The 19,662-nt window shown below is 34.5% G+C and overlaps 1 protein-coding gene across 1 annotated transcript in view; it reads right to left on the minus strand.

The window, feature by feature from the left end:
- DOK6 (docking protein 6) overlaps positions 1–19,662 on the minus strand; it is a 248,444-nt gene that overhangs the window by 7,596 nt on the left and 221,186 nt on the right. The gene's annotated exons all lie outside the window — the stretch shown is intronic.

The following is a 19,662-nucleotide window of genomic DNA, read 5'->3' on the forward strand; positions in this document are numbered from 1 at the left end:
AGCTATTAAAAACCCAATGGCAAAACTTAGAATATGACTCCCACAACTTGATTCTGTACCCTGATCATTTGCCCATCTCAAAATCCCCTCTTGAAATTGAGACGTAATTAGTAGCTAAACAAATACTGCAGGGTGTATCTTCATGCAAAGTATATTCTACAGATTTTGGAAATGCATGTTGAAGCTTAGTTTTAAAATGGTTTTGGAAAATGCTTTTTAAAACAATCTTTAATACATGTATTATACGTAGGAAAGCAAAATAGTATTTTTCTGTTGAGCACAGTACTAATAAAGAATACCTTTAACAGAATATACACTTATACACTGAAGAATTCAGCTCATGTTGAAAGATTTCAAAATGCTAGATTGCCCTAGTATTACTGGAAGTAAGAATGCTGTTTACCAGACTTGCTAAAACTTTGTCATAATTGTTGTAACATGAAAAGTTTGCCTAAAACATGTTACTGACTGCTTCATGAAAAAAAATCACAGTTCCTCTGAAGACAAATCTATCAGAGCAATACTAGGACCAAGAGAGAAATAAAAACTAAATTAAAAACAGAATAAAAGGTACATCTCAGTGACACTGGAGACAATAAAACTACAGACTGAATTCCCAAGGGCATGTTAATGGCCTTAAAATCCTTTTCAGAGCATGACCAAGCAGAATGAATTTTGTGTGTTTTACTGTTCATTCAGTGGGGTAAGTTGACATAGGCTGTCAAAACTTGACTAAGATGCCAGCTTTAACTGTTTTCTGCTTTGAGAAGCTTTTGCACTGAACAATTAAAATGTGTGGTGGTTTTGAAGTCTGGCCTGCAAAGTAAAAGCACTGAAAAGGCCGATAATACATTGAGAATAGTCTTAAAAGCTGTACTCTAAGTAATTTTTAATCATTATATTAAGTAAGACCTTCATACTTTTTTTTTTTTTTTTAATTTTTGTTTGGGATTTTTGACAAAATTGCTGTTATTTATTTATTTATTTATTTATTTTATTTTCATGCAAACCTAAACATATAAAGTAGCATGATTTTAGTAGTAGGTTTTAATTTTGTGTTCCAAATCTGTCATTTTTCCTTCTAAGGATGTATTGTCTTGTTTTCTTTTTATTCAGAAATTAGAATCATATATTTTTAAGGGCCATAGGGAACTTTTAATCCAGCCATGTGATTAGCTATGTAATCTTTGTTGTTTCCTTTCTTACTAGTAAAGATAAATATGTCAATGTGACATTTTCCTCCATTCTCATTATTTATCTTATCCAAAATGCGTAGAACGCAGAAACAGGCCCTGTGACAACGAGCAGGAGTAAAGACACTTGCTAACCAAAGGAGTTCCCTTAGCTCAGGTCTATTTATATCATGCACTGTCTGTCATATAGCCAATTTTGAATTCCCTGCCATAGAATATTGCAGCTTTAGTACAGTAATGAAGAGTGCTCCCACTAGTTTATAGCTAAGTTATTAAGGCAGTCTCTTAGAATACGAAGATAAATTTGAATTTATTAAGGTTAAAAAGTAAATTGAATTCAGCTCTTCCATTTGCTAGACATATGCCTCAGCTGCTTGCATATTCCTTACTGTTCCTTAAAAGAAATTTTTAAGCTGCTAAATCTCATAACAGGTCTCATATTAGACATTCTGTAAGCAAAAGGGCTAATAAGGGTGTCTTCTTCCCTGACTGCTACAATATGTAGTGAGAGACAGAGACAATCAGAGATCCAAAAGATTAAAAGACACACTCAGCAGAGCCAAAAGATTAAAGACACTGGGTCTAGGCTCAAGTCAAACAGTAAGACATAACTGTATGGATATAATCATGAAAAGAATAGATCTCAGTTCAAATGAAACAAGAAAGCTATGGATAATAAACAATTTTTGACTTTTGGAAAGAATGGCAAAATGTTTATTTTCATCTTTTTTTTTTTTTTTAAAGAACTATATTTTAACATTTAAATAAAATCAATGAAAAATAATGGTGGTTAAAAAAAGAAACAGTCCAATGGCTTTCAAGTTTGCTTAAGACTTCCAAGTCTATAAATTTCCAAAATTAGGATTTTGTTCAGCTTTTATTATATTATTATTATTATTAATTATTATTATTATTATTATCATCATCATCTGGCACTGGAAATTCTGAATCACAATCATTTCTTTTATTTGCATTCCTACTAAAGATTATTTTAATACTGATAGAGCTGATCAACGTCATGGAGCCTTAGCCACTGGAGAGTCTCCACAGTCATGCTTTATGTCAGCAGTAAGAATTTTGTGGTAAAGAATTTAAATCCCACAGTTTTCTAAGCTTCTTGGTTGAATAATATTTTCTCTATCATTTTGGGGTCTTAAAAGATTAAGAGGGAAGAAGGAGAATTTTTTTTTTTTTTTTTTTTGTGTGGATTTTACATCTCTTTGGTACCACAGCCATTTTCAAGAATAAAAGCCTAACTCTTCTCTATAGTTCTCAAGTCAGCATAAGAGGAATTTGATTACCACACACTTTGTAACCTGAAGACACCATCAGAATTGGGGGAGTTTTTTTCCTGTGGCGTACCTATGCAATGTCTTTTTTGTGTTCTATGACAGGACCTTGTTAAGTATTATTCAGTCTACTTCATCCCTTATTTGAATTTACTCTCAGGATCACAGAATGCAATGAAGCTGTAGTCCCAAGCAATTAAGTATGAATGATTCATAAAGATAATTTAATGTAACCTGTCAAATTACAGCAAAATTAGATTTTTCCTGATCTTAATTATATTGGAAGCAGAGGCACTATACACAAGAATCTTATTTCTTGACATGGTGCTTATTTATAACAATTCTTTAGAGGAAAAACCCAATGGTTTCCTAGTAACAGCAATGACTGATGTACATATAAGTAGATCAATCACAACTTCTAAGAGAAAACTTGCAGGACTCAGCTAAATGAGAGAGAGAGAGAGAGAGAGATCCAGGGATAAGCTTTAAAAACTCCCTTACTGCTACTTTGCTTACTGGGAGACGTTTCTCTCTCTGGGATTCAGAATTCTAATTCTTAGCCAAAATACAGGTGCCAACCCTTTTTCTTTTCTAAAACAAACAAACAAGGTCAACTTTCTTTTCAAATAGAAGAAGTCAAGGGACTATCTCATCTGGTATTCTCTGGTTAAAGCACTCATTTATAATCTACAAGTCCTGTCTTAAAATTCTCCTCTCTCTGGGTAGGGTTTGTCATTACACTGTCTGTAGTGGAAAAATAAGCTGAAAATGTTCCCTTCCTCTTCTCTGCCCACACCACTGTTCACCATCCCTCAGTTGTGCCACTACAACTGTCCGAAAGACTGCTTTGTAAAATTAAGCACTTTGGTCATTTGGCTTGCCAGAGAGCCCTAAAAATTGTTGTACTGGCACAGCTGAGGAGCAGAAACAAGCCACCAAGGGGAAGAGATGGCAGAACTTTTCTGACTGGCTTTAGTGCCAGATTATTTGTCTGGGGAATGAGGACCTGTGAGCAATATGTAAGCAAATATGATAGCAAATTATATTCCCATCAGGCTACTCAGTTCTCTGATGCAGGATCACTTTAGAAACCCTGTGGCTAAGCTTTTCTACTATAAGATCTCATGTATGCGTACATTCTTACATTACAATGATTAAAAGTTAATTGGACCAGAGACTACTGTGTATCAGCTTCTGTTGCAGATCCTTTTAACCACCTCACATTAGACAGTCACTAGATAAAATAAAGAAGCAGTATTTTGCAGCTGCACATCACGAGTTCATCTGGGATTTCCTAACCCCTGAGCAGATGACTTTACAAACAAAATGATGTTTTCCAATGTAGTTTTTTTTTTTTTTTTTTTTTTTTTTTTTTTTACATTACTTCTACATTACTTTTCTACATATTACTTTTCTAGGTAATAATAATAAACTTTATTTTTCAAAATAAAACTTGACATTTCCGTTCCCAATATTATGAGCACTGAACTGAAGTCATTAAATTAAAGCCAATTGGATATTCAGATATTTTGGAAAATTGTGTTTTGGGAGTCCTCTGAGACTTCATGAGGACAAAAGCTCTACGACTGTAAATGTTATAGAAAAACATGGTTGTTGAAAAGAAATTTTGATGAATCAGTCAGTGCAAGCTGACCAAAGAAAGGTGAAGCACTTGCTGTACTGTAAAGCAGTCTTTTATTTTTTAGAAATACTCATTGGAAAATTCTGGTGCTCACAATAAAGAAAACAGTCCAGAAAACAGTGAAACTGAGATGATGTTTTATCTACAAAGGACAGTGTGAGGAGGTGAATGAAACCAAATGAAACAAATTAGCTATTATGTTTCAGGAATGAAATGATAGTAAGAAGGAGTTAGTTCTATGTTGTTTTCTCACACAAATCTCACCAGGCAATAAATGTGGTCCTTCAGCCAGAAAAGTTCACAAAACTAATACCAGCCTTTAATCTAGATTTAAGTTCTCTAAGGACGTTTCTAATAGCAGTGACAGCTCCTATTTTTACCAGAGGAAGCCCACAGATTGTACTGAGGATATGGTTTTGATGGGGAAGCGTGTCTTGAAATGATTCAGGCTTTAATATTCTTTGTAGCATTTTTGTTAAGACAGGACAAAATGGGAAAGGCACTGTAGCTATGCACTGAAAGTCCACTAGGAAAAATGAAACTCTTACTGCAAGAAACTAAATTACTATGACTGCTTATTTCCAATGGAAGCTTTTATCCTTCTAAGAGCTTTTGTTGCAAAGAAAGAGAGTCCACATTTTATTCTGGTTCTCAAAAAAAACCCACCCTACTACAATCTGAAATCAGTTAAGTGGCTATTATTGCATCAAAAAGGATACTTTCATTTAAGGCAGAAAATAAGTGATTGCTGATATCCTATTTATAAATTGATACTGGTTAGAAATCTGCCAACTCTCTGTATTGAATATACAGTGTCTTCTATTGAGCTATTGATGACAAAGCAGCTTTTCCTTTTCTGCTGTTAGATGACTGGAATAACTAAAGGAAAGTTTCATAGCAGGACAAACTGCTACAAAGCAAAACATTTATTTTGCAGTAACGATGCCGTTGGATTGGAAGGGCATTAATTGGTACAGCAATTATTATGCTGTCACTCACAAAAAGATGCAACGGAAGGGAGCAGATGGAAACTGAAAAATAGCATAAACTACATTACAGCATATTGATTTTCATATACTCATTGAAAGTGAAAACGTGGGTCTATTTCAATTCCAAATAAAGACATACAGATTTTCCCTTGAATTTAACTGCAATTGGAATTAAAAATCCAGGGAACACAGCTGGGCTCCATTTTTAATACTTTATAAAACAATTCTGTATTTCATTTCATTATATATATATTTTAAGGGAAAATAAGTATTTGGAAACATAATTTTTAAAACAGATTTTTAAACATTACTTTTTATAATTAAAAATAATTTTGAATCAAGATATTTTAAATTGATCCTAGAATATATAGGAAATATATTAAGAAAGTGAATGTAAAAAAATCCAATAACAACCTTCCTTATATTTTAAAATATTTTGTTTTTATTCTCAAATAGCATTTTAATTTTAGTTAGAATTTTAAGTGAAATGAATAATTATTTTTGCCTATCATTGAGATCAGTCAGTATCTGAGTAGATTATATTTTTACAGAATCCTACCACTTTCCAGAACTAAAAGTCCATTATTTATCTTAAAAGTTTTTGGCATTGTCATCAAGTCACACTCTAGAAAAGAAGAAATTCTACTTGTGCATTCAGAAAAGACTGCAGAATTGGCAGTAAATTTACAAAATTGTTGCATCTTAAGGACTAAGGTTTCAGCATTGCAATTTTGGCACAAGAATACTAGTGTTTTATGGTAAGTACATTTACACATCAATATTTTGAAACCAAGAAAACGCATGTACTTGTTTTAATACTTACAAATAAAGTTAATTGACTGTAAACATTATGTACAGAAGAAGTGAGCATTCTTTCATCTGTACTCCTACCTAAAAGAGTAAGTATTAAAAAACACTATGTTGAATCAAGTAACTAAAACTGATGTATTGACTAGAAGGCAGATTGGTTACTACATAGTTTAATCATAGTTGTGTGTTGCAAAACATTGCTTTTAAATACCTTGCTCTGCTATTGCATTTAAAATGTATTTTGCCTTTAAAATCCACTTAGCTATCACAAGCTGCTCGTGTGGTAGAAATATCAGAACGTCGACATCTTTCACAAAGATGAGTAGTTTTACCTTGCCCTCTACTTTTAATTTATTATTCTTTGTCCGCTGAGGATTTTTTCTAATAATACATCTTTTTATTCACAGTACCAGCTTTCCATGTCTCCATGTGTTTAAAAAGGGAGGAGTCATATATATATGCCCACTATTGAACATCTCCATCTACTTGACCATGTGTCACATTACCAATAGTTTTTTCCCTTTTTACCCCTATTCCTGCAGCCAAAATATGACACGCATTTGGGAGAAAGTAATCTATTTTTCATCTATTTGACTCCTGTGCTATTCTGTTTGTAATATATATTTGTATGCCTGCATGCCTGATCCACAGAGAGATTAAATAAAAGAAGTTATCCAACCAGAGTGATAATGTTTTTATTCCTGCACTCTAAGCCAACATGCAGATAAGGACAGAAAGCTCATACTAAGCATTCTCTTGTTGTCTTCCATATACAGACTACAGTGGTCTTTACAGAGTTTAATTGATGTTATCTTTCCATATTTTTTGCACTTTGCTAGTGTTACAATATGAGAAAATCCTCTTCCCTCCCTTGGTTCTGAGTCCAGCTCCTTAACTATGCCAACAGAGTTGAAGGAGGCATAATCATGTTCTCACTTAACACAGAATTAGGCTAGGGTCCAACTTTGCTTCAAAACAAATAGAATTTGCCAGATGAAAACTCTCAGATAGAAGGGTTTTCTGAGTGCATTTTCACAGACTACGCAAAAGTGATTTTTTTTTTTCAGTGATACTTTGATTATGAATTATAAAACATTTATCAGGGAAACCTGATTTAAGCTAGTCATGAAATTGAACGAAATTGCTTCCAGAGCTATCTTCCAACTCAAATTATACTTTGATAAGGTGCAATACTTCATTTTCAGCTATTTTGCTTTTTGAGAGAAAATAAACCACTTTGTTTTAAATCACTCAAAGAAAACATTCAGCTGTTTTTCATAAGTAGCATGCTATATTAGGAGACCTGTGATTTTCTCTAGATCAAACATGATACAATTTTTGTGTGGTAGAGAAGTGACTATGGACAGAGCTTTTGTTTTATAATGAAAGATCAGGTATCATGACCTTGAAGAAAAGCTTCCAAGAGGAAATCTGTGCAGTTTAATAGTGAAATGTGAAATCTTGAATATGATCTTGATCTTAAATATGATTTTGAGTGTCCTAACAAAGTTTCCTGAAAAGGCTGAACACTTTGTGCAAGGTGGCTAGCATCCCAGCCTAATTCATCCTTTCAGCCACAGACTCAGTCAACCAGAAACTAATATAAACCATTAAATAAGAGAATAATAACTTTGTTCCTGAACTCTGTGTCTGCCCAAACGCAAGTAAAATTACTTCATTTACCACAGAAGTAAACAGAAACTAAGCATTTTTATTTGCACAAAATGCAGCTAATTTCATATGCCTATTCAAGCTCAAAACCTAATGAGCTTTTTAAACAGAATCTTCACAGTACTGAGACATTCCATGTTAGCTATACTAAGGAAATAAGAAAATGGCAGAGGGAAATTTATTCCAGGTGACTATTTCTTTTACTTTAAAGAACATTTGAATTGGTTAAGAATGCTGACAAATGACAAGATGATGGAAAAAAAGCAAGAAATAAGAAGAAAATGCTCTGATCCTAATTGCATATAGGAAAGGCTAAATTAAAAAAATAGCTACGGAAAACTCCAATTAAAAAAAAAAATCAAATAATTTTAGTCTTTACAATACTTTGCCTTATGGGGACATAAGAAACCAGCAAAATGAACCAATGGGAAAAATTACCTTTCTAGGAATAACAAAAAAGTGGGAAGAATATAAAAGTAGTGAAATAAGAAACAAATGCAAATGATAGCTAAAATTGTGTGGATTCAGTTATTTTGTCTCAAGTCATGATTTTCTGCTGTATTTAAGTAGGCAAAGCTGGTCGGTCACTTGGCTGTCTTTGTTTGCTTTTGGTTGCTGTGTAGAGAGGGTAGCAAGGCATTATATGAGTCAACTGATTGTTGATATCTGTACATAAATAGATTTCAAGTATAATTTTCTTTTGCATCCTTGAAAATTACATCTACCAGAGTAATTTAAGATAGGTAGATGTACATGCAGTGTTATCATCTCACTTTACCAATTTGTTAGCTCACTGTTAATTTTTCCTTTCCTGAAAATATTTTTATTGCATTTTTATCGAAGCCAAACTAAATGTCCAGTCAAAACATGGGTCTTATCAGTTAACATGTTAAAAAAAAAATCAGCCCCTAAATCTGGAACTGATTTAGCATGAAGATAAAAATTCCAAAAATTTTGCAAAAATGCAAATTTAGATACTGCTTATCAGTTTGATGATGTAGAATATCTCACTGTTAAATACTTACTGCATTTCAAACCATGTTGGTATTTCCCCTTGGATACACTATTCAAAAACAAAACAAAACAAAACAAAACAACAACAAAAAACCACCAACTACAAAAAACTGATGCAATCTATTGATACTACAGAGGTGAAGTGAAATAACAAATTTCTAATTTCATATTAGAATATATCTAAAGCTATATGAAGGAAAAAATGTTCATTGACGAAAATATATAATGTTGTTAGGATACTGCCTTTGAAAATGGAATGCTGCTGGAGGCTGATTGATTAGTACTGTCCAATCTTTTTGCTGTTATAGTTCTGTTGATATTTAATGTTGCCAATATTTCCTCACTGGGTTGTATTTTCATTATAAACACTCCATTCACAAAGATTTATAACTACCCTATAAAAAGTTGCCATAAAATGAAACTCAGTACATGAGGTCTGAAGCCAGGGAGCAAATTTGATCTGACAGGATGAAGTATATATGATTTTCACCATGTTTAAGTGCAAGTAAAATACATAAAATACACCTTTGATTAGAAAAACAAACAAACAAACAGAAAGCAGTATAGTTTACACTGCTTGACATGGGAAAAGGTGGGGAGAGAAGGATTTACAGCACTCCAAATAGATAGCTAGTGTACAAATTCTTATTTTTTCACAGACAATTTTATCACGTGAGTATCATTTAAGAGCTAAACACATATAAAAGACGAAGTCTATGACATTCAGGATGAGTGTGGTAGTATAGCTCTGCCCTTCCTACGACTCTCCCAGCCAGTTTCTTTGCACACCTGATGAGCTAGGGAAATGAGGAGATAAATGGTAACAAAACTAACCCTTATAAAAACCAAAACAAAACCAACCACATATCAAAAATCCAATCCTGAACCATGTTTTATGCCTGCTTGGCTTTCATTGTGGAGTCAGATATGCTCCAGTTCTGGACTGTTCAGAGAAAAGGTAGGAATGTCTTGCTGTTAAAAATGGTTATGAAGTATAATTGGACCATGCATTTTGGTGTCAGATATGTCTTAGATTACTATACCAAAATTTTGCACTACAGCCTCAGTCTCCTTTGAGCTGTGCTAGTGCTCTTCACTGCACAAAAGCTGCAAAAGTCATCAGCTGTTTCGTTTATACTTCTATCTCTGATACAGACCTCAGAGTCATCCTGTTATTGCACTTCCTTATATATATTTGAGGACCAAATTCTGTTCAAGCTGTAGATAATATCCTTCAAAGATAGAAAAAAAATTATTGGACTTGGTAAAACTTCTGTCATTCAAGGAACATTACATTTATGTGTAACATAGGAATTAGTCTTGCATACGTTTATTTTGCTGGGAAGTGGAGAGGGCGGGTTGTGGGTGGCAAAAATGTACTCCTCAGTTTAATAAAATGAGTTATTTAAGCTGACTACAGATTTTCCATTTTTTTTTCTTTGCTGTCACCAATGAACAAACTTCAGAAAAGATAATAAATCTCATTAATATATTCAGGGATGAAACACAGCTTTTAGAACTTATACCTTTTAAACGATGTTCTATTTTTTATTCATGTGTTGAAAGCATTTCTAGAACCATTTGTTATTCAGATTTAAGCTTTCTATGAAATAGTCATTGGAATTATTCTTTAGAGGACTTTGAAGTTATTTCATGCTAGAACTAGATAGTGATAGTAGATGCTATATAAAAGTGAAAATGTTACATTAGCTTAATTAGATCTCTGGCAATGATTAAGAACTTTCCTCTAACACTTGAAGACAGGAAGATGCAATCTCTCCAGCAGTTGTAAAGAAGAAATTACAATGGTTTATTTTGAAAGCAATTTGAAATTATAGTCTTGCCTTAAACCTAACTAATAAGATTCAAGGCTGCAGACATTTTATCTAAAATGTAAGGTCTCCTGAGTTCCTTTAATACAAAACTTCACCTTTCACTATACCTTCCCAGAACAACTGAAAAGGATAGACTAAATTACTGGAAAACTGTAACTCCAAATTCAGGAATGCTTTGATACTTTCCCCCTGAAATAACAAAGACAATCTGCTGAATGACATGCAATTACAGAATCACAGAATCATTCAGGTTGGAAAAGACCTCTAAGACCATCTGGTCCAATCTTTAACCTAGAACTGCCAAGTCCACCAAGTTAAAGATGTTTCTTAGACCAAATAGGTCACTGTTGCTAACTGCATGAAAGCATGATTATAGCTAGTTGTAAATTTAGAAGATTATCATATGAGGGGAATGTTTTTCCCTCATGGCCGAATTACCAGAAAAAAATGTGTTAAAATCTCCCTGTCTTTCTCCTGTCATCTTTACAGCAAAAGTTCCTCTTATACACTTGTGGAAGGCAAAAATCAGCAGAGTTTTGAAAATGATCAGTAAGAAAGTTAAGCTTATGAGAGAATTTTTCAGTTTAAATGATAGTATCATTATGTGTTCAATGCCTGCTTATAAGGTGAAGTTGTAAAGTTCTACTAGAAAAAGTACTTAATACTTATACTTTTCTGGTAAGGAATTTTGCAGGCTACCAATTCTCTATTGCAGTTTAGGATTATGAATTTATTTTATGTTCTAGAGAGGAAACTTAAGCTGAGACATAAAAGATTGACTAGAAAAAAATTGATAATTTTTCTATTTCTAATTCTCCTAAGTTTTGGGTATTTCTTAATCAGTATTTCACCTGTTCCAAACAGACCTTTTGATTATTTTCTGAAGAATGCCAGCTTAATGCTTCCTTTAGTTTCACAGGATTTAATTCAGTTTTCTTACATTTCACAGTGAACCCAGGCGTGATTCACCACATAGAAATAAAAAACCTTGCCTATCTAAAATGTTTCAGGGCTCAGACACAATGTTATTATGGTATAAAAATTTATCTTGAATAGGATAATTTGAGATCAAATTGGTATAAACTAAGCATCTTGAACAAGCTTGGAATTCTCGTCTTAGTGGATCCCATCCTGAGCTAGCTCAAGAGACATGATGCTTATTGCTGGCATGGTAACAGGGACCTGTTCTAGTCACTGTTATTTAACTGATGGTCTTACCATCTCCATGCTGTGTTCAATGTCCAGACAGATTTTTTTTTCATGAATAAAGATTGTATTATATATTTTTTAAAATTATTTATGACTATTAAAAACTCCACTTAAGATTATATAAATTTAATTGGAACAAAGTAGATGCCTTAAAACATCAATGAAGCACTCAGAAAAGTTAATCCGTTTTTTCATGGCTCTATACATTATTTCTTCTAGTTGTAAAAGCCTTCAATTACCCACTAGGAAATCAAAAACAATGGTTGTAATTCATTGAGGGATGTGACTGATGTTCTTTTGCATTCCCCCTGAAAGGGAATTCACTGTGATTCAGTGTGAACAAGCTGTGTCATTTTCATCCAACTTGTGTAAAGCTAGAGGAAATGAGCTGAGGTAAATCTTAAAAAGATATGTCAAACTACTTGATCTGTTTTTGTCTAGAGATGGGAGTCATCCCTTTTCCTTTTTTCTCTCAGATGACAGAAGAAACAACATAAGTCAAGGCACTTACTTCATTCCAATAAGCTATTAAATAGATAGAATATCAAAACCAACAATAATAATAACAAACACTAGAATTACCACTCAGTTGTCCTTTCTCTAGAAATTTATTACTAAACCTGCAAATATCTAGTCCTTTTTTTTTTTTTCCCTAGCATTTCTTTTGTGACCACTCAAGTCACAGAAACTGTAAAAGCCATGCAGCAGGAGTGCTTTCAACAGCTTTCCTTAGTCCCAGAAGCCTGGAAGAGAGTTCTGACTAAAACAGTGCATTCTGGATGATCAGTTGATTGACCTGCTGAAAGCACAGGTAAGATAAAAGGGCAGAAAGCTCTCATCTCTTAAGTGATGCCCTCTCTCAGTGCTTATTAAATGTTATTAAAGTAAGCTAGGAAATAAAAAAAATTTTTATTTTTAAAAATTGCCCATAGCACAAGGCAATAACCAACAATGATATTCAGAACATGCCATGTACAAAGTAATTATATTTCATACAGATATTTGGAGAAAAGAATGCCTTATGTTAAACCAAGGCATTTTCCTGATTATAATTTTACTATTGGCTTTGGTAGAAAAGAGCTGTAGTGCAGAAGTCAAGTTCACTGTGAGTGCCTGTAGTAGTGCATAACAAAGTGAACAATGATGGTTCAGTGTTAAAGATGTTGGTATTTGGTAGCAGCTTAGCTAAGGGCAAGACAGCACGGAGCCATCAGCAGCAGAAGAGAAGTAACATAAAGGACCTATTTCATAGTATCTGAATGAAATCTGGATTTCAGGGTTTCACTTTACCATTTCATTTATGTGTATGTCTAGAATTTTTTGTATATGGCTAGACCATGTACTACTCCAGTAATTTTCAGCTATTGGCATCAACAGAGGCAAGTGAAATTCAGAGCAGCCTTTTGTGTATTGCTGCTCCAAATACACTCAAACGCAAAAGAGACTAAAATCAGCTTTGCCTTCTGTCCTTCCATTGCCTTGTCTTGTTGCTTTTTGTGCTATTTCTATTCTCAGTTAATATTACACCAGAGCAGCATATAATGTAGAAGCATACAATATGAGATGGTATTCTTGAGTTACGGCAAAAAATATTAACTTGCATATAACATTCTAAGTTTATTATTGCACCTCTAAATGGAGGGGAAAAAATAATAGCATATAAATAGTTTTTCAGAAGGACAAGAAATGGGAATTTAGAGAGCTGAAGACCAACTGTGATTTAAAAAGAAAAAGCATAACTTTAGCAGAAACTACTCTGAAGGCACTGTATCTAATGAAACATGATGGCATACTTTTGTATTAAAGCAAAATGGCAGCTTGCAAAACTGTGCTGTATAAGGTACTGGCTCTAGGTTGCAAACATAAAGCCAAACTAAAATTAAAAATATATATCCTCTATTTTACGAGCATATTGAGGACATTTTTAAAGGAAAAAAAAAAAAGTAGTAAAAAATACCTAACAAAGCAATTTCATAAAATAAAGAGGAAAGCCAATGTTTTTTTCCCAGTTATTTTCCATTTATCACTTTATAGCCTTCTCCTCCCTGGAGAAATAATAATCAAAAATCAGTAATTCCGAGGACTTTTACTCATCACTTGTTTAAATAGAATAAAGCAATACAGAGGAGTTCTTAGCTGAGTCCTCACGCTGCAACAGCTGAGGTGTGAGATAACTCTCATGGAACAGGTATGCTATTAACAACAAAATATAAATGATTTATATGATTAGAAGACCATGAAGTAAAATCTTTTAAGTTATATTTTACACTGGTGATGACTGCTCCATCCCTCCATCCTGATTACTCAGGACATTGATTCTGCATCATAAAATCACCATATTTAAATCCTACAGCTAGAGCTTGCAGTTAAAATAATTTTCTTTATATAGTCTTGCAGCTGCAGACATGAGAACTAATTCACAGAGGAAGGAGTATTATATCCTTTTTTGGAGAGCCTTGTCTCTCACAAAATGAAATCTTCGCATTCTTTTAAGATTTCATATCTTTCTTCATAAGTGTGAGAACAGGACCCAGGTAACAGCTAGTTACTTCCACTTTTGTTTCTTTAGGATGAATATTTAATGAAATAAAGGCATGAGTATAGAAGCCTCTAAAATAACTCAGAAACTGTTGTAGGAGCTCAAAATGTCAGCCAGTGTATACCCAGTATAAAAATCCCTGGCTTCATTAATTCACTTTGAAAGGAAAAACAAAAATAAACAAACATTTCTGCTTTTTAAAGAAATTCATGAAAACAGTCATATGTTAAAAAAGGAACTGTTATGTGGCATAGGACCTCTCTGTCCATTTGCTTTGGAGGATAATCAGGAACTGAATTTAAAAGACAACTGGGGAGCTATCAGAGTTTCAGAAGACATTCAGGCCTGCTGTTGAAGGCTTTGAGAACATATGCTTTGCTCCCATAAATGTGTTTTCCAGAAGATATTCAGGGATTTCAGTAGAGGCAACGAGCAAGGGGAGATCCAATTTTTAAGTCTTTGGTGGAAGAGTTAAGTAGCAATGATTCAGGCAACTGGACCACCATACTACATTACAAAACCATCATATCACCTGAACCAAATAAAGGATAGAAAAAAAAGTTTTCACTAAGTTTAAAAACAGATGCACCATCCTACCACTACTCAACTATTACTTTAACAGCAAAAATGAGGAAGCAGTAGCAGCAAGGAGCACATCGACAAGGCAGCATTACTGTTTCTACCAGATATTATTCTTCATTTTTTAAATAAATTGCCTTGAAAAAACAGCAGACACATCACAATACTTTGCAGTTCCTACCCTCGGGGAGGGGAGTGGAGGGGAGGGACTTCTATAAGCATAAGCTTTTTTTTTTTTTTTCCACAAATAAGATGTGATTTTTGGTTCACTGAGTATCACCTTTTGACCAGGTTCTTTCAAACTACTGTAAGCACCTAATTTTGCACCAGATCCATCCTTTTTATTTTTTTCAGTGCCCTATATTTGCCTAACAGGAATCTAGTATATATGTGCTTTTTAACTTACCAAATAGAAACCTTTTCAAATGATGAGCACTACCAAACCAAACCACTAAAAAAATTCTGTCCCTTGCTTAATGCAACTGCGATGCAGTGGGTGCAAGAATAGGAAGTTTCCAGGTTTCTGATCTTTTTCCTAGAACATCATACAGAGAGCAAAACATCGTTTTCATTATTCTGTAGTAATAGCAATCTCTCTGCTACTTACCTTACTCTTGATGGTCAGAGGTAAGGCACAGGAATGGTGTATAGTCTTTTTAGTGAGACAGAAAGAACCTTCTTAAACAGAGCCTTTTCTTATTTTCCTCCCATTAGTATTATCATCTGCATCCAATATTGCCATACTTCCACAACTAGTTTTTTTAACTTTGTCAGCAATATCTCACACATATACACTTTCCACTAAGAGTGATCTATGGTAAATGTATAATGCAATATTAAGAATCCTAAAAATATTCTAGAAGATTTTGAATATTTTAAGTTTTACTATTTTACTGATTTTGTCTCATAGTATTTTTTTCTAAGTTGGCTTTATTTCATATAAGCAGATCATGTTTCAGGTGAAAAAAAACTGAGCACTACTATGTGGTCCTCAAATGACCATACATTTAAAGGGGACTCAATAAAAAAGGATGCTTTATACTATATACTAAATATTATTGAAGGAAATGAAGAGAAATATATTGAAGTATAGCAAGCTGTGACACACTGTTAACCATTTTATTACCTGTAGTGTGTCTTGATGGACTCCTTTGGCTGTTTACCTGCCTTAGAAACTCTAAATAAAACCATTTTTTTAAACTGGTGCTTTATCAGCTGGAATACCATTGCTGCCTAAAATATTTTAATATCTAAGCTATACTTATCAGAACTGCTGTCATGTCACAGCACTTAGCAGAATGTCCCACTGTCACGTGAGGAGTTAGCACACCAGCTGAAAACTGTGAATATTAATTAACTGTATTACAATGATTTTTTTCTGTTTTTTAAATTTATTTATTTATTATTATTATTATTTTCCCCCATGCACCACAAAAGCATACCATTTATATAAAACATCTGGATGAGAACAACCTAGTCCCACCTGTAAAGTGGAAACTTTTTTCTGCAAATATTTAATTTCCTGAGAAAGCAATACCTTATTAAATTTCACAATACTGTTATGCTGGCTGAGTTTTGCTGAGAAACAACTAGACCAAACCCCTGTTCTGATTCAAACACTTTTGATCAGCTGGATTATTTTTTTCATCAACAAAACAACACTGAAGCAGAACACAGCTTTTAGCACACCCCGGTGTCGCTCTAATCTCCATCACTGTTCCAGTTACCAGAGTGGCATTTTTTTTTTTTTTTTTCCACACCTCATTAACCAACAGGTCTTAACAACTTGTTGTGATGCTTAAAACTAAGTTCACCTTGGCAGCTGAGTCAGTAACACTAATATGAACTTTCCCCCCAATGCATTTCCCCATTTGGGTAGAGCAACCAGTGTCTTCAGATTTCCCCCTGATACTTCTAGAGAAGTCCTTGCTGATCAGACACCGATGCTGCAGCCATGCAATTCCACCTCTTTCAGAGGGATTTCTTCCAGACTCCACAGAAATTACTAAATTTGCAAGTTTAGGAATACTGTTCGAACCGAGTATTTTTACGGCCAAGATATAAAATCAATGTGATGCAACTGAATAAATAACAGTTAAAGATTATCAGCTTTGTATCTGACCTACTGCAGTATTCTCTTTGAAGATATCACACATCTCTCCCCGCCTGCCTCCCCCCTCCCCCCCCAAAAAATAAAAAATCAGCAACTAAAAGAACGGTTTCACCCTGTGATTTTTTATAAAACGTGCAATCAAAGAAAAGTTACATTTACCAGAGGGCAATCCAGCACTTTCCAGCATGACAAAGGTTCTGTTTTATAAATATTAACATATAGGTACATCAGCCATAGTCAGATTTTCTAAAGCTCATAAACATAACAGCAACAAACATGGCAGCTAAGCTATTTATAAGTGAAACAAATTGAGCTTTTCAGAATGCAATGAGAGACCTATAAGAAATGCCTTTACGGTTTAAAACAGCATAGCAACATTTAAAGTCTTTATTGTCTTTATTGTTGCAGATATCTGTAAGAACAGATGGTTTCAAAAGATGTGTTTCCATTTAGGCTTTTGCTGTACTGTATTTATGAGAGTGTACAGTCACAAGACATATGCCACCTGGCTTTGAGCTGTGATTCATTCAGCTGCAGAACTGTATTAGGTGAAAATCTTTTGAAACATTGAAGAAGTTGTTGGAGTTTTGTAGCAATAAAATTCCTGCAGTTTAAAAAAATCTCCCCTGTTTCAGTAAGAACACCTACACCTGATATTTTGTCCAGAAGAAAGAGTAAGGAAGAAGGAAGTGTAAATGGTAAGTGTAGATTCACTAGGTATCCTGTCAGTTCAGAACTATTTAACAGTGGTTGACAAAGACCAATGAACATATCTCATAACCCGTATGAGTAATCAAAAGAAATAAGTTCACAAAATCTAGTCCTGAAATCTCATTTCCAAATGCAGATCTAATGCATCATCCATAGGGGTAATTTATTTCCTTCTGCAGAAATATATGTGGCTGGGTACATGCACAGTTGTATAGGTTTTTTAGATGATGCTTTGTGGAATCCACTATTTCTGTTAGAGTCCTTCTGGAAGAGTGGAATGTAACAGAGGATTAATGAAAGACTTCTGCCACTATTCAGCCACTTCACTCAGTGGCTGGATATATATTTTCTAAGCCTGAAGTACAGACAACTATCTGCAAGATTTGTTCTGTATGGATATAACCATACTACTGACAGAAAGAAGCAAGGAGAAAGGGTAGTGACTTGCCGTTTGAATCTCAGCATGGGCTGCCAACATAGCCACTCTCTCTCATGTTCAGTGCTCCTTGCTGTGAATCTCAGCATCACAGACAAACTAGAAGTTTGGAAATATGTGGTGTAGGAAAGAACAAATTTTAAATCTCCACACAGGAAGGCACCCAAATCAGAACAGTTTGAATTTGGTGACACATTTAGGCTTATATGGGAGTTCACCTCTTTCTATTCCATTCACCTAGTGCCATGGGATCCAGTCAAAGAAGGTAAAATATCGGGGAAAAGAAAGCAAGCCTCAAAGCTTATGTGTGATAAAAAGTAACCTTTATTTATCAAAAAGTGAAGAGACATTGCTACGTTTCCCTGTGAAATAGCTAAAAATTTCAATAACCTTTTCTTTTATATCATGCCATTCTGATTAATTTCCTGTCTTGCAAAATATTTCATTTCTAATATGACTCTGAAATTTCATGAATCACAGCTCATGTGCAAACCTCATGAAGTTCAACAAGGCCAAGGGCAAGGTCCTACATCTGGGCCAGAGCAACTCTAAGCACAAATACAGGCCATGCAGAGAATGGATTGAGAGCAGCTCTGATGAGAGGGACCTGGGGACGTTGGTTGATGAGAAGCTCAACATGAGCCAGCAATGTGTGCTTGCAGCCCAGAAAGCCAACTGTATCCTGGTGTGCATCAAAAGAAGTATGGTCAGCAGGTTGAGGGAGGTGATTCTCCCCCTCTACTCTGCTCTCATGAGACCTCAGCTGAAGTACTGCATTCAGCTCTGGGGTCCCCAGAACAGGAAGGACATGGAAGTATTAGAATGAGTCCAGAGGAGGGCCATGAAGATGATCAAGGGATGAAGAACCTCTCCTACGAAGACAGGCTGATGGACTATAAGAGAAGGTTCCAGGGAGACCTTATGGTGGCCTTCCAGTACCCACAGGGGGCCTACAGGAAAGCTGGGGAGGGACTCTTTGTCAGGGAGTGTAGTGATAGGACAAGCAACAATGGCTTTAAACTAAAGGAGGGTAGATTTAGATTAGATATTGTGAAGAAATTGTTCATTCAGAAGGTGGTGAGGCACTGGAACAGGTCGCCCAGAGAAGCTGTGGATGCTGCATCCCTGGAAGTGTTCAAAGCCAGGTGGGATTGAGCTTTGAGCAACCCAGTCTAGTAGCAGGTGACCCTGTCTATGGTAGGGGGATTGGAATGAGATGATCTTTAAAGTCCCTTCCAACTCAAACCATTCTATGATTCTATGAAAAATGGGATGATGTACATATGTTTCTGATCATTATTAAATATACTTGACCAAGTCCTGAAGTGAAGAATGTTTTCACTTTGGAAATATCTGAAAATTTACTTCTTTAAAAGTTCATTATTTAAGCAAAGTGTCAATACTGTTTTGAAACTTGACAGATATTTATAATGTCTTTAAAAAATAGTTTATTTTTATTTTTATTTTTTATTTTTATTTTTATTTTAATAGCAGATAAGTGTACAGACAACCCTGAAGACATCACCAGATACACATGAAATAGATAAGTTGTTGATAATTTTCTTTGACTGATCAGCCACATAGGTAGGCCTTGGTGACCTTGTCAATGTTATTCGATGCAGGAGATGCAGG

Source organism: Cygnus olor, chromosome 2, assembly GCF_009769625.2.
Source record: "Cygnus olor isolate bCygOlo1 chromosome 2, bCygOlo1.pri.v2, whole genome shotgun sequence".
Classification (NCBI taxonomy): domain Eukaryota; kingdom Metazoa; phylum Chordata; class Aves; order Anseriformes; family Anatidae; genus Cygnus; species Cygnus olor.